This window comes from Pectinophora gossypiella, chromosome 22 (assembly GCF_024362695.1).
Source record: "Pectinophora gossypiella chromosome 22, ilPecGoss1.1, whole genome shotgun sequence".
Lineage (NCBI taxonomy): Eukaryota > Metazoa > Arthropoda > Insecta > Lepidoptera > Gelechiidae > Pectinophora > Pectinophora gossypiella.
The window spans coordinates 4553981-4570574 of NC_065425.1; the positions used below are offsets into that span (position 1 = coordinate 4553981).

The window sequence follows — 16594 nt, forward strand, 5'->3', positions numbered from 1 at the left end:
ATTATTAAGTATTTTCAAACATAATAACTTTAAACGAACTCCACTCCCACAGACAAACCGAGGATTTGGTTTTGTGGGATTTTTATTGTACCAATATTTTCTGTATTTTTATGAACACTTATCCCGACGTCTATACGTAGTAGGATATCTTATAAGTCAACTCAAATACCCTGCAGTACAAAAGACGTAGCTATACAGAGATAGGTGAGGCAGACACTGGTGGAATACTAATCTCCAATGCAGATGGCCGTCGGAAAGCCATAAATTCTGCAGTGGAGTCGTGACCGCTTCTATATGCATCAGCAGTACAGAATATATCCGTATTGCGGTAGAAGCATTGTTCAAGATCCCGGGACATGTTACATAGCCCAAATAGAGAGCATGTGTGAATCCAACCTCAAGCGAGCTCGACATCGATCTATCAACTAAAACAACCGAAGTTTCTCAAAGAATGTGACGTAAAATATAAACAGCCTACGTATGTCCCACTGCTGGGGACAGGCTTCGCTTCAATTAGCGGTAGGGCCTCGTCGAAACTCCTTTCCTCTGCTCCATCTTGGATTCCAGAAGAACAAGATCATCATAACATATCATAAACAGCCTATATCGGACTCACTGTTGAGTACAGGCCTCGCCTCAATCAAAGGTAGAGCGTATGGAGCATACTTTAGGTTGTAGTGTTTTTTACGGCTAACAGCTGAGACCAACGGCGTAAAGTCCGAAGCGCGGAATCTTCTTACTTTTTCGGACAATCAGAATATAATCAAATGATACAAAAACGTAGACGCAAGATTGATAAGCGGCTAACTGTATGGTGACAGGCGATCAGTCGATCCCCCAAATGATCAATCATATTAGAAAGAACACGATTCCTTAGTGGGAATTACGACATGACCGGGAAGAAAAGCTGCTGCACCCGTTTTTATTCGCTTTCAGTCCAACATTGAATGAAGAGCTCCAAAAGTCATCGCATCAATACTTCCTTAGTTACAAAATATCCATAATAGAAAAAGTTTTACAAAGTTTCCCCTCGACGTGCTCGGAAATAAAAAACAAAATCGAACAAGGAAAATATTGATAATAATTATTATCGATGCAGAATATTGTAACGGAAACATAATATAGGTAAACATAATAATAAAGATTGTATATACTTATTTTATTTAATAAGTTGGTTTGGACACGTAGAGAAGGATAACAGAATTAAACCGATATATAAAGCGAAAGTTGATGGTACCGCTGGCAGAGGAAGACCTAGAAGGACGTACATTGACCAAATTGGAGATGTCCTTAGAAAAGTACGATCTACTCTGAACCGGCGTGCGTGTATAAAACAATTGATGAATGTAGAAGAAGTAAGAGAAGTGTGTCATGAATTCCATAGTCTCTGCTTACACCGGTAGGAAATACGCGTGAGTTTATGTATGTATATACCTATTTGTTCTCAAAATGAGATAATTTAATTTATTAGTGTGTTAGTGTATATGGGGGCACGGGAGTGCCCCCGCCAAGACGATCAAAGCGAGGGCACTTACCTACTTTTTCTTGGTAAGTACATACTACTGTATCCATTACTTTGACAAATTTAACTAAAATAAAAAATAGCATTTAGTATGGAAACGCAAAGAAAATCCCGCGCAATTCCGGCTCTGTATCATAGGGTCACGGGTTCAAATCCCGAATAATAATTGGGCTCTAAACCGCTGAATTCGTCTTTATATATTTTTTGGAAATCCGTAATAACCTGAATAAATGAACGGAGTTCTAAAATTACATTGCGTGTCGTATTATACAGTTGCGTGACAGTTGCGCAAACTGATGTCTAGATTTCTCGTCATAAAATCCAAATATTCATGGTATTGGGTCCTATGTCAGTTGTGGTCGGTTCTATAAATATATTATTGGCATTCAATATTGGTTGGAACCAGTTGTTTGAATCACTGCCTAGGGGTTTTCTATTGCAAAATAAAATCAGAATCAAAATAATTTATTCCACAATAATTATCATGGAAAACTTGTAGAAGACAAATTTTAAATTATTTGAATCTACCTCGTACAATGTTTTATGGCTGAGGAGAAATTACAAGAAAATAGATTTAGTATAATTATCTTGTGATAATAATAATGTAACTATGACTTTTAAGAATTGTAAGACAGTCAAAGCTTTTTTAATAATAAAAAAAAAACAAGTATGTATCTAAGTATTAGTAGAAAGTTGAAGTTTTGCGCAAAGCATTTTATAAAAGGTGGGTTTTTTTTAATAACTATATTGTCTCGGAATATTATAAGGAAACCTTGAGCATATTATTTTGATCGCTAAGTTTATTTTGCTACAGCTTAATTACGCATAAGATAACTTATTACTTATTTAGATTCTTTTCCTCAAATGCCGAAAACTCGATTCGTGAATACCATGAAAAGTGAAAAAATGAAAGAGGAGGATCTTTGCTTAGCAGTAGTCGAAAAATAGTGGAGTCTTTATTTGTTTCAATCAGTTCTAATTTACACAATCCCTTAGTGGAACTATTACAACAAAGTTCTTCGGCAATTTACACTGCGATGCGAAAAGAACTCACTCAAAAAGAACTCTTAGTCGCTTCGCACTGCGGTCCGAACCGGTTTCGGTTCGAAACGAGTAAAGAACCCAAATATTGGGTTAGAAAAATTGAAAAAATAATGCAATAGGTAGCCTCTGCTACTTATCAATACTCCACGCTCAGTATGATGCCAGATAGATCTTCAGTAATAAGGTCGAATCATCAACTCATGTCATTCCCATATTGGTTCTCATACCGAATGCCATTCGATTTTATACCCCAATAAAGTATATGACTGGCTGGTTTACGGTGACTGATGTCATACAGTCGTATTGTTGGATAACTGGTGACATTGGAAGTTTAGTAACAACCTTAAACCAGTTCAGTAGGTAACATGGTTACACTTTGAATCGCCATTTTCTACATAAGGAACGTCTCATCCGCCTAAAACTACTGCAGCTTCTCACAACCTGTATAGCCGGGGAAGAGAAGCTGCAAGAAAAACCTTGGCACAGGGGCAATTTAGTAATTTGGATGCCTAATATTAGTTTCTAGGCATTCATATCTTCTAAATTATCACTAACATTATAATTACCTTTTTTATATAAATAATATAATTGTATAATAACCATTGCATAAGCCAAGTCAGGAGCCTTTGGTGGGTCGATAAGTAAACTTGACACCAGAGCTAACGAGGTCGGTTATTGATGTTACAACTCAGACACAGAGAAGGTTTTCTGTTTTTTTTTGACGTGACTTATTGTAGATTTGCCGCAGATGGCATTAACTACTTGGCCGGACAAATGGGGAGCGCTGAATGCTCTTACCCGGTACAAGGTTTAAGACAACAGGCCAGTTGGGCACGAACCTCGGCTCAGGGCGTCATCTAAGAGGAAAAATATTTGAAGAATATTTGATAGCGACAAGCGCTGATTGAGGGAAATCGTCGACCACGCCGGCGGGGTCGGTGGAAGAAGGAATAAAGACAATCAAATGTTTGTCAGTAACTTTATTTAGGTGTCTTTATTGAATATCGATATATTTTTCTGTTCTGTTGGTTCTGTTCTTAGTAATATTCCTAAACTTTCAGTTCATATTCATTGTTCCAGCAGTTCAAACTGACGGAATTTACTATTCTCACTAGCTACTCCTAACAGCGCAAGTGTTCCAAGTTTCAGTAAAGCTAAAACAAATATCGAACGGTAGCGATTTCGTTCCCATCCACAGCGCTGTTTGAAGTGAAAATAATCTTTGAATTGAGAGTGGAATTGCTTCCATTCTTTTGAAGTCAAAGTCACTGATAAAAATCCTGGATTTACACCGTAGACTAGTCCTATTCAGTATTTCCTTTCAATGCGCCACGTCTGACAATGCAAAAAGGAAATAAATGTGTTACATTCTTGATCTCTTTTCTGAAGTACATGTTTTTTTCTTTACAAGGTGGAATCTATTTGCAGAAACAGAAAAAAATACATTTTGATATCGTGTTTGTTTTTAACAGATTTCAAAAAAAGAAGGAAGTTGTCAATTTGATCCGTACGTATGTAATATTGTCTTGAATTGAAATTTGGTGCGAGTAAGAATTTGTAAGACATTCTAAGTCTTCTGTCGTGTGGGTTGTGAGGTGAATTATCAACCTCATCAACCCTGGTGTCAGGGTTATTATTGAGCCCCCAAAGGCCCCAGACATGGCTCATGTAACAAGTACTCAGTAAGTAGTAACCGGGACCACCGACTTAACGTGCACTCCGAAGCACGGATCATCTTATTTTCAGACAATCAGGTTGTCAGCCTGTAATGTCCTAATCAAACTGGGGATCACAAAGATGATTTTTGTGATATGTCCCCACCGAGATTCGAACCCGAGACCTCCGGATTGTGAACTACTACTACAATGCTACTACTACTAAAACTACTAAAATACTATACTATACTACTAAAATGCTCAACCACTGAACCACAGAGGCCGTTAGAGAGATTCTTAGTCAGAATGTTATTCAATTTTTATTATAAGTTAACGGTGTAACAGAAATCCTTCTTTCTTTCAACAACCGTTATAACCCTGTCCATTGAAATTGCTAATCAGGTTCCTGTTGAATTCGTTCAGCCAGCGTCATCCCCACTTCGATATGTAGTACGGATTTACATTCTGTCTGTACGTTGAAATATTCAGTTTGAACGGAGTCGTTACTAGATGTAACCATGCGTATATCACTGTGGCAGTCGTAATAACGGCCTCCGTAGTCCAGTGGTTGAGCATTGGGCTCATGAGCCGGAGGTCCCAGGTTCGAATCCTGGCGGGGAATGTCACAATATCACCGTGAGATCCCTAGATTGGTTAAGACATTGCAAGCTCATCACGGGATTGTCCGTAAGTAAAATATGAAGCACGTGCTTTTTTAAAAATATTGTCAGTTCTATATTGTGTTTTTTTTGTGTATAGAACATAAATTAAAAAATATATAAGTATATTTATGTCAAATTATTAAGTAAATCTAACAACGCGAACAGTAGCAAGATGACGTCCGCGAGCGACTATTCGCTTGCTCAAAATCTTAATTAAACGTTTCAAACACGAAAGCGGAATAGCGGCTTCTCAAATATAAGGAGGTCAAGGAACTTGCAAAAAATCGACAAATCTGGAAAAGAGCTCTACCGACAACAAGTTCAGTCTTAAATTTAGAGAGAAATTAGACGTTCTATTTTCTTCGTTACAGTTATTAACACCCTGTTTATGTATAATCTGATACGTACACCTTCACTAAAACACATTCCCTAAAGCAGGGACAAGACGCGAACATAACCAAGTGTACACATTAGCTAAGTTGGGATTATCCGATGTAGGTAACAAGTTGGGGCGTAGTACGGCTGCCTTCACAATTACTTCTAAGCCTACTGAATAATTAATAAGGTAGCGTACCTCTTAAGTACTATTAAAACTACTTATTTTAATTTCGAAATCTAGAGAAGTATAAATTCAATTTTAGTTTTAATGTTTTTCATAATAAAATTTAATTGAATTTTATTTTCTGCTTTTTTCATAATTATATTTTATTTTTATTCGCTTCTAGTTCACCGTAAAATTGATTAATAAATAAATAGATATTTTGTACTTGATAAATAGTAAATAAAACTTTTTGAAATATCTAACATACCATTTCTGCTGTCCTTTCACGAGGTAGGTACCTGAAATTAAAAAAAGATATATTTATTTCCTTCTAGTTTTACACTGATATTAATTATTATTATTATTTATTTTATTTTATGGACGAAAACAAAAGCGGATTTGGCGGGAAGAAGAGAGTAATGGCGATTACTCCACCGACAAGAGCGCAGCTCTTAAATAAGGAGAGAGAAATTAACATAAAATAGTTAGTAATTTCCGATACTTAACCTATGTTAGTTATTTAAATGGTTCATATATACATTTCAGCGCGTGGGCCATACACAATGGTAGTGCTAACTGTGTTAGCGAAAAATGCACTTAAGAAACAATTACCTTTATATCTCATTGGTGCAAGTCCGGTGTTGGTGTATTCGTTTCATTTTACATTTTTTTTTTATTATTCAAAAGCAACATAATGTTTACAATGTAATTTTCTATATCATGGCAAGAAGTTTGCTGAAATTAGTACACGAAATAACTTCCTGGCGCGAGGTAAATGGGTCCTTCGCGCGTCACTTGAAAACGTTAAATAATTCACTATGTCACACGGAAGGGAGTCATTGCTGTGAATGTAAATAATGCATAAATACTCTAGTCCCGCTGTGGGTGCAGATGATGGAGGGTGATAGCTTTTGAACTGAACTTCTCTTATACACGCTTTCCCTTTTTACACACGGCAATACTTTGTAGGAGTAAAGCCTCGGTAGCCCAGTTAGTAGAACGCTTTGAGGCCGCAGGTTGAAATCCAGCACAGCCCTAAACCAATGATTGTCGAATTTGTTTTCGAATTCATGTCCTTCTTCTCATCGTGTGGGTTGCGAGGTGGAATACCAGCCTCATCAACCCTGGTGTCAGGGTTATGATTGACCCGACAAAGGCCCCTGACATGGGTCATGTAATGGTTACTCACTCACAATTCATGTTTGGATCATAAATGATTATCACGTGCTCAGCGGTGAAGGAAAACATCGTGAGGAAACCCACATTCCCGATAAATTCATTTTCGGAGGAATGTGACCTAACCTGTTTGGGCTGGTTTTCCCTTCGCAGGTTGGAAGGTCAGACAGGCAGTCGCTTCTGTAAAAGACCGGACCTGTCAAATCTTCAGGTTAGTTAAGCGGACCCTGTGATAACGGGATAACAATGATTACTTTGTAGGAATATGAAGGATGTTTTGCGTAAATATATATAAACTGAAATATATAAACAGCCTCCATGGTCTAGTGGTTGGAGCGTTATGCTCACGATCTGGAGGTCCGGGTTCGATTCCCGATGGGAGCATGGTCGAAATCACTTTGTGAGACTGTCCTTTGTTTAGTAAGGACTGTTCAGGCTTGAATCACCTGATTGTCCGAAAAAGTAAGATGATTCCGTGCTTCGAAGGGCACGTTAAGCCGTTGGTCCCGACTATTAGCCATAAAACACCTCCACCAACCCGCAGTGGAGCAGCGTGGTGGAATATGATCCATACCCCCTCCGGTTGATTGAGGGGAGGCATGTGCCCAGCAATGGGACGTATATAGGCATTTATGTGTTATGTATATACGTGATAAGTACTTAAATATTATCAAAGTAAAACCTTATGAACATATACACACGTATCTGTGGTGCTACGCGCTATTTTACACAAAGTGTACATACACTTTTAATCAAGCAGAACAACTTTCCTTACTTTTATTTTTATTCCAGTTATAAAAGTTTACAAATGGTGACTTGTAGTTGAAATCCGGCGATGTAATCTCGTCGAGGCTTACCCACAGATGGGGGCTTAGCCGCAAACGTGGGCAAGTTGTACCGACAGCGCATACATAGCGCACTTTGTGGTTCAATAGCTAGAGAATCAGTATGTGAAAAATGAAGTAGATAATGTCATTATTATTTTCTTTTTAGTATAATCAGTACGTAAAAAATGAAGTAGATAATGTCATTATTATTTTCTTTTTAGTATAATCAGTACGTGAAAAATGAAGTAGATAATGTCATTATTATTTTCTTTTTAGTATAATCAGTACGTGAAAAATGAAGTAGATAATGTCATTATTATTTTCTTTTTAGTATAATCATTACGTGAAAAATGAAGTAGATAATGTCATTATTATTTTCTTTTTAGTATAATCAGTACGTGAAAAATGAAGTAGATAATGTCATTATTATTTTCTTTTTAGTATAATCAGTACCTGAAAAATGAAGTAGATTATGTCATTATTATTTTCTTTTTAGTATAATCAGTACGTGAAAAATGAAGTAGATAATGTCATTATTATTTTCTTTTTAGTATAATCGTATTCAATTTTTTCATCAGAATTCATATTATATATATTTACCAAAACTTATACACTTCTAAACACGACATAGATACATAAACTCACGCCTATTTCCCACCGGGGTAAGCTGAGACTATAGAATTCCAAAACACGAAATGACAGCAATAATTAAAAATTAGTTTAGTATAATACGTCTATCAAGGCAAACACGTAGTTAATGCCATCTTCGGCAAATTTATAAAAAGTCACGTCAAAATTTTAAAAAAATAATTAAAAAAGTAAACATTGACATGCCGATAGTTACCTTGAGGTAACTATCAGCGTGGAATGTTACTTTTAATTGGTTTCCTATGAATTTGTTTTTTCATTTTTGTTCTTTTTTTTATTGTTTGGTTATTTATTATTACTAGTTATTGGTTTTCTGTTGATTAGGGGGAGGCTTGTGGCCAGCAGTTTGACGGTTTATGTTTAAATTTCCGACAGTAAATTCCATTTGATATTAACTCAGAATCATGAATCATTCACTCAGTACTCGCTACGACGTCACTATAATAAAATAAATAAAATAAAAAGTCATTTATTTCTGAAAGTACATACTTAACAGTTGTTCGTGGATAGGACTTCCCAGTAAGTAATGAGGATACTTGAGTTGGGAATGTCCCGCTACTTCCCTTAGGTCTTACTAAAAATATTACAAGTTTGTAGGTAAATATAAATGGTCTTAAGCTATGTATGTGTGAGATTCAACAAAAAAAAAAAACAAAAAATAAAAATAACAACAAAATAAAAAGTAGTAAAGTAATTGTGGTGATGAAGAGTCCTTACGTTAAGGTGGATGAAAAGGAGAAATGCTTGTGTGTGCGTGCCTGTGCGTGTTCGTGTGCGTGTTCGTGGGCGTGTGCGTGTGCGTGTGCGTGTGCGAGTGCGAGTGCGTGTATGTGTGCGTGAGCGTGTTTGTGTGCGTGTGCGTGTTCGTGTGCGTGTGCGTGTGCGTGTCCGTGTTCGTGTGCGTGTGCGTGTGCGTATGCGTATGCGTGTGCGTGTATGTGTGTGTGTGACAGAGAGTGTTTGTACATTGTGAATGTCAGTGATCGCCCAGCCCTACGATTCACATCTTGGGGTCGGATGTAGAGAGTCCACTAGATGATCACTATCACACGTGTAATATGCCATACCCAGTCTATAAAGTGCCTACGATTAGAATGAAGATTTATTTATACTAGTCACTAATACCCTGAATAAAATTTTAAAGCGACTCTATATCTTTGATTCCAATACCAGTATTACAGTACGAATATAAAATGTGTTGACACTGTACTATACTGGACTATAGACCCTGTCATTTCAAAGGTAGTTAAGCCGTAATTGACATGATAGTAAAACCGTGGCTTTAAAAGTCATGGCTGGCTTAACAGGTTGAGCCAGTAGGCTCAACGAATCTGACTCACGATTTTGAGCAGTGCGCTGTAATATGTTTAATACACCAATGTCAATTGAAATTCAGTAAAAAAAAATCAAACTTCAAAGAAGTCCTTTTGATACTCGATAACACACATTGCAAGCGCATCACAGTGAAACTATAAAAAAAAATGAAAAAAGCAAATTCAATTCCGCTATGGCGTTAATTGACAAAAAGTATTTATGAAAGGATAGTTAAAATATTCTCGATTGACGTCAAAGCAAACAAGGCTTGTGCAATGCAGGCTGGAATCTGTTGCATCCACGCCAGATATTAAAACGAATTGAAACTGAAAACCTTACAGAATTTAGCCATATTAATTTAAAAAAAGGTTTATAACACAAAAATAGATTGTCCCAAAAAATAAGATGATCCGTGCTTCGGAAGGCACGTTAAGCCGTTGATCCCGGTTACTACTTACTGATGTAAGTAAGTAGTCGTTACATGAGCCATGTCAGGGGTCTTTGGCGGCTCAATAGTAACCCTGAAACCAGGGTTGATGAGGTTGGTACTCTACCTCACAACCCACACGATAGAAAAAGAAGAAGAGCACAAAAATAAAAAGTTATTTTATTAACTTCCAAAACAAAGGCGCTACAGCTCATCTACTATCAGGTTGGTCTAACAGAATGCTCGGTGAGGTGTGGGTGCTTGATTCATCAAGCGACAAATGTCGCTTTGACTACCCCAATTGTGATTTGGGATGGTTGGTTTAGGTGACAAGGTAAAATTTGGTGATAAAGTTAGTGTTTTTTTTTCATACGGTAAAGGACCAAATTACTCCTTAAATCTTCGTTCGATGTAAACTGACCCAATCTCATGCAAACATTCGGGCGAGTAGACTACAAAAAATATAAAAAGTGTAAACTGGCCAACAGGCGAGATATTAAGTACGCGCCTTGTCGCTACCCGTACAGTCAGGGCAGTGGTGTAAAACCTAAAAACGGAGTACCCACTGAAAAATAGTTGCAAAGCTGAATTTCAGCTCACTTTTTGTTGTGGTGCAAAGCTTTGTCTAGCCTGGTTTGCAGCGGGTGTCAGATGTCACGAACATTTACGAGTAGCTTACTCTTTGTTTTAAAAGTGTATGTGGACACCTATTGATTTGTTGATGGCTCGTTATACAGGTCCATTTATGCATCACACTTGTTCCAAGGGTAGTTATTTGTATTCTGTAGTTTTACAAACATTAAACCCTCTTTTTTCGATATCACATAATCCACACACATAAATATTATATTATTTCTTCATTAATATTTCATTATATTATAATATATATTATTTGGAAGGAACTACATATGTTTGTTAAGTACCTTTTCACGCTTAAACTGCTGAACCGACGTAGATAAAATGTGTGGAGATAGTTTTTGAACAAGGGAAGAACATAGGACAGTTTATGTCGGAAATCACCCGCTAAGGGGATGAAAAGGGTATAGACATAACATGACGCACGCGATAACCGAAATCGGGGACAGAAAGCTAACTATTATCTAAATAATCCGTAAACTGCAGCTATACCAGGCAAGCCCACTGTGAAATATAAATGACAATAAAAGCTATCAACTATCGAACCGGCTTGACGCTGTGCCCTTGTTGGAGCACACTGCTATGATCTAGCCAAGTTCGAGGCGTGGAAATAGACGGAGCATTTAAATTAAAATACATGCACTTAACAAGTAAGTTTTGCTAGATGACGCGAAGATAAATACTTCGGAACAGCGTTACAATAAACACATATTCAAACCTGAATTAAAACTTATTTTTTTTTATAATTATACAATTTTTCTTTTATTTTATAAACATTAGTGCCTGCGTTGCATATATTTTATCAATTATCTTCGGTTTATTTTGTATGTATAGCACCACAATCAAAAGTAGAACAAAAATAATTCAACTAAATTATAATATTGATTTTCAATAAGTTCCCTATGACAATTTCATTTCATTAAACATACACTATGAATTATTACTTTGACTACTTCTTTAAACCAGTTTTAAACGAATATAGTATAGAACTTGCCTCAATTTTACAGCAGATGTTTCACAGCGGGTGCAATTTTAAAAAAGCGTATATTTTCTGTATTTTTATTTCCACAACCGATGTCGCTTGTCACCTGTCGCCTCTAACAATGGCTCAGAATAAATAAAGAAGCGACTAGAATATTTGGTCCTATTCTCGTAAACGACCCGAATGGTTTTGTCATCTATTAAAATATGTACCTAGTTGAAGGCAAGGAGATATATTTAGAAGCGAAAAAGAAAAGGAGAAAATGGGAAAAGAAACGCTATTAACAACACCTAAAACTTGTTATTTGCCATTGAAAGGGTTAACGGTACGGAAAGATAGTACTTTATAAGTAAAAAAAACAGGCTATATGCAGCCCACTACTAGGCCCAAACCTCCCCTCAATTAAGTATAAGTAAATACTTTATGAGTCTATTTTAACCTCGGTCTAATATATCTCTGTGACAATTTCAAAATCAGTTGAATAGTATTGATATGAAAGCGTACCCGCCGGGAAGAAGGCGTGAGTTTATGTATGAATGTATGAAAGCGTAACAGGCAGGACAGTTACTTTCACATTTATAATATTACTAGCGACCCGGCTTCGCTCGGGTGCAATGCTGAGGAAAAAATGAAATTATTTACGACAACACATTAAAAACCTCAAAAATAACAGTATTTCTCCACTATTTAATGGATGTTATTATACATATGAACCTTCCTCTTGAATCACTCTATCTATTAAAAAACCGCATCAAAATCCGTTGCGTAGTTTTAAAGATTTAAGCGTACATAGGGATAATAATATAGAGACAGAAAAAGCGACTTTGTTTTATACTATGTAGTGATAAGTAGGAATTATATTGAAATGTAACAAAAATGTAGGTACATATTCGTATGTTATCTTCAGAGGTAGCCGATTTTACTTTCAACAATGTATGGCAAACGATTTCCATTCAACTAACGAGTAGGTTTGTTTCGTTGAATTAAAACCATTCGTACAATTTCTTGACAACATGCTACATGCAAGGTTTACATTCAAGGCTAATAATATACATAATTAAACAAGCATAATGACGTAGTAATGTCGAGCTAAGTTCCTGTAATTTGATTAATTAATTGTGCTTTACCGAGAAATATATTATCGAAGCATAAATTATCTCACTATGAAACCGTAGTTGGTTAACCAGCGAGAAATTATTTGGGTGAAATACCCTTGGTCAGATAGACTAAGGCTGTTGCTGAATGGTGGCTAAGGGATGGTATGCGATATCGAGGCAGACCACCAGCCCGGTGGTCCGATGACATTGTGAGGTACGCCGGAAAGCAATGGATGAGACTTGCACAGGACCGGAAAGGATGGCGTGAAAGAGAGGAGGCCTATACCCAGCAGTGGGTGGATACAGGCTGAGTAGATAGACCCTTGGTTAATAGTATCTTGAATTATTTTTTAAGATAAAGAAGCTTTCTATAGTGCTTATTCGTTCCCATGTTAGTCTTTGTGAATAAATAAAAGAGGTGCAATCTACGAATAAATTTTTCGAAGTTAGCCACAGATACTCCCCTATCGAGAGGCTTCAGTTATTTTTATATTTCTTTTTTTTAACATGAACATAATACCTTAAACGCTAAGGAGTATGGCTGAACCCGACATGGGTTTGTCTCAATGCACTTTAAACATCGGTCAGCAATCAGTTGTTTAACTTAAATTACAAAAAGGTAGGTTAGTACGTAAAAGGGAGGTAGGTTTGGTCATCAGGTGACAGGTCGATCACCTGATGATTCGTGCTTCGAAAGGCTTAAGCTGTTGCTCCCGATAATTACTTACTGATGTATGTATGTAGTCGTTAAATGAGCCATGTCAGGGGCATTTGGCGGCTCAGTAATAACCCTGACACCAGGGTTGAGGAGACACAAAGTTCCACTTGATATTAACTCAGAATCATGGTCTGAATCATCCCCCTCAGTATTCTTTACGATGTCACTAACATCTGTATAATAGTCGATTGCAACTAATGTAAATTAATAACTCAGGCAAAGTTACTCGGTGTAATATCTATAACAAGAAACAAGGCAGCCAAAATGGCGCTCAATACACTTCCCTAATGAAAGTGTCAATAGATTTACTGTTAATATGTGTTTTCGCACATCAATAACATGTACTTACAACGATTAGGTAATCGGGAAGATGTAATAGGCTATCGGACGTGTCCAATATGGGGATAGACGGACATTGGCTCGGCTAATAAATACAGACCTCAATCACACCGGAGCGTAAGTACGAAATTTGAAATACGGTACGAACAGTATACGTAATGTAATAGGCTGCGTCTTCTTCTATTGTGTGGGTTGTGAGGTGAATTCCCAACCTCATCAACCCTGGTATCAGGGTTATTATTGAGCCGCCAAAGGGCCCTGACATGGCTCATGTAACGACTACTTACTTACAACAGTAAGAAGTAACCGGGACCAACGGCTTAACGTGCCTTCCGAAGCACGGAACATCTCACTTTTTGGACAATCAGGTGATCAGCCTGTAAAGTCCTAACCAAACTAGGGATCACAAAGTGATTTTTGTGATATGCCCCCGCCGGGATTCGAACCCGGGACCTCCGGATCGTGAGCCCAGCGCTCAAATACTGGACCACGGAGGCCGCTGAGGCTGCGTCTAAACCCTAAGCATGATCAAATTGGCATGTTCTCTGTCTCTTTTGCACTAGGAAATGTACTATATCTCTGTCCTCCTCTTAACAGTTATGCTACGTTATATAGGTCAGTTGGTTAGGTAGGTGTCAGTACTATTCAGAGGCGGAGGACAGGAGTCCTAGTACGAGTCTGAAATAGACTACTCCGGACGCCATCCCACTCGCGTCACACAGAGTACTGCGGGGCGGAAGACAAGAGGGAAACCACTGCTCCATTTTTCCCTAGAAAAGTAGCATGGAGAATGCTACACCGATAAAAGCGTGACCTCCAAATGATTGGAAAACAACTTGCCGGTTTTGATACGAAAGAATAATACTCCGCCCCGCACCAATTCGTATCGGGCGCTGAGCTAGATTTACCTCACCCCCTCTGAGTGTTACAATACAATGTAACATGACTGAAATTCAGTTCAATTCAATAAAATACCCTCATAAACTTTCGACAATCATTTTTCTACTTACCTACTTCATCGAACTATACTTTCTTTTTCCAGTCAATATACTTATTTCGTCTTGGAAAATAAGATACATTTTCGAGTAATTTTATCTCGAAATGAGAGTTTATAGAAACGAGAACCAGATAACAACTGCATTGTCAATTCCTATCCGATGTGTTTCCGTGTAACGAACAAACGAACGTAAGCTTATAAAGTGTGGGTTCAGTACGACTGCTAGCGAACTAAGAATAGAATACCCTAAAAAAAAATTAGAGATTATATTTCATTAAGATTTATACCCTAAAATATACATTTATTTGCGTGGTAGTAGATACAATTTACATGTGTTTTTTTACGTGACATATTGTAGAGTGCCGCAGGTGGCATTAATTACTTAGCCAGACAAATAGGGAGCGCTAAGGGAGAGTCCTTTTAAAATTTAAGACAACAGGCTTGAGGGTGCCCAGTTCGCCGCGAACCTCGGCTCAATTCTCGTCGTCGTCGTGTATTAAGTCATAGTAACATTGACTTAATAAAAAACTTAAAAGTTAATCAATAACCTTATCAATATTACTATATAGCTGTTGTTGTAAGAAGAAAGGTCAGTTTCTCAATAACCAGAAGATAGGTAGACATACGAACAACGTACCTAATAGTGATTTTATAGGGGTCCTTTCTCGCATTCGATTTACAAAACTCTAAAATTAAACACATTTATTTTTGATCATTATTTATTCGACTTCATGAGTTTCATGTTTGGATCATTGACAAATGATGTCACGACACGTAGTGGTTTCCAGGATTTGTTCCTTGGCAATGACAATGTACGGTCACGAGCATTAATATGTATACACTTTGGTACCGTGTCACATTAACTTTTTTGACAAATTGAACTGTAAGTCTCACTAAATGTCAAATAAGTTAGTGCGACAGAGTCCTAAAGTGGGTACATTATATTGCTCATGACTGTATGTGGTTATTACATGGGACTTAAACATAGCTGGCGAGGAGTGAGTGTACGTTATTCGTGTCTTGACCTGTTCATTCGTGATTTCTTATGTTACGTGTTCACCGCTTGTCGCTATATCGCTGTCAATGACACAGCTGTCAACAACGGACGTACAGCAACACGGCGCATGCTAAATTGGTCGCTGCGCGTTGTTGTTTGCATTCAATTTCCTTTGTTCTCTTTTTGTATTCCAGCTCGAATATCCTATTTCGTATCCTCCGTGTAGGGAACGAGAGATCTGTTAATTTGCATACCTTGCAGTTTCAAAATGATATGTTACATATCAAATACGGTAACAACTCAAAAAGTTTCAAAAACGAAATTTGTCAGTTGGGTATTTTTTTGGAGAAGACACCAACAAAATTCCGTACTTTATATGTCACAACCCAAATCACACATTTTATAAGATAAGATTAGATTGAATAAGATATTATTTAGTATTTTTTGATTTGTAAAGTTCTTTATACAATGCAATTTGTTACAGTTGTTTTCTCGACACAGTCAAAGAAAAAAGAAACGTACCTTATTTACATTCCTTAGCAATCATACGGCTTATGAGAAATGATTTTATTTTGTATTGAATTTCCTGTGGAATATTATTTGTTGTTAAAAATAATTCTTAGGTGTTTTTTTTACGTATTATTATTTTAATAAAAATACCGATGTTCTATCAGCGCCAACGTATTCTTTAAGTTATGTTAAACGCATTTCTTTGTCAATTGTAATTCTCCTAACTACCCAATTGCATTACGTTATTCTATTACATGCAAAATTAACGATAACTTCACCCAATTTATTGCAGACAATAAACGAACTAAAACTTTATTTAAGTTGATAAAAGAATTAACAAAACAGAACCATCAATTTAAATTCAAACAAGTTTTCAAAATAATAACTTGTTCTTTAGAAATATAGTTACTATTCTATCTTCGGTTTTAACTTTATAATTTATTTTATTTAACTCAAAATTTTATTTAAAAATATATAAATTTTATTTTCGGATTGCACTCAC

The 16594-nt window shown here is 36.8% G+C and overlaps 1 protein-coding gene across 2 annotated transcripts in view; it reads right to left on the reverse strand.

Moving 5' to 3' along the window:
• The window catches only part of LOC126377057 (5-hydroxytryptamine receptor 1-like), a 169914-nt gene that overhangs the window by 24130 nt on the left and 129190 nt on the right, over positions 1 to 16594 (reverse strand). The window contains exon 3 of one of the 2 annotated variants that reach the window (XM_050024684.1): positions 5693 to 5723. The exons of the other annotated variant lie outside the window; for it this stretch is intronic. The gene's annotated coding sequence lies outside the window, so the exon portion shown is untranslated. The remainder of the gene's footprint in view (positions 1 to 5692; positions 5724 to 16594) is intronic. 2 annotated transcript variants of the gene reach the window in all.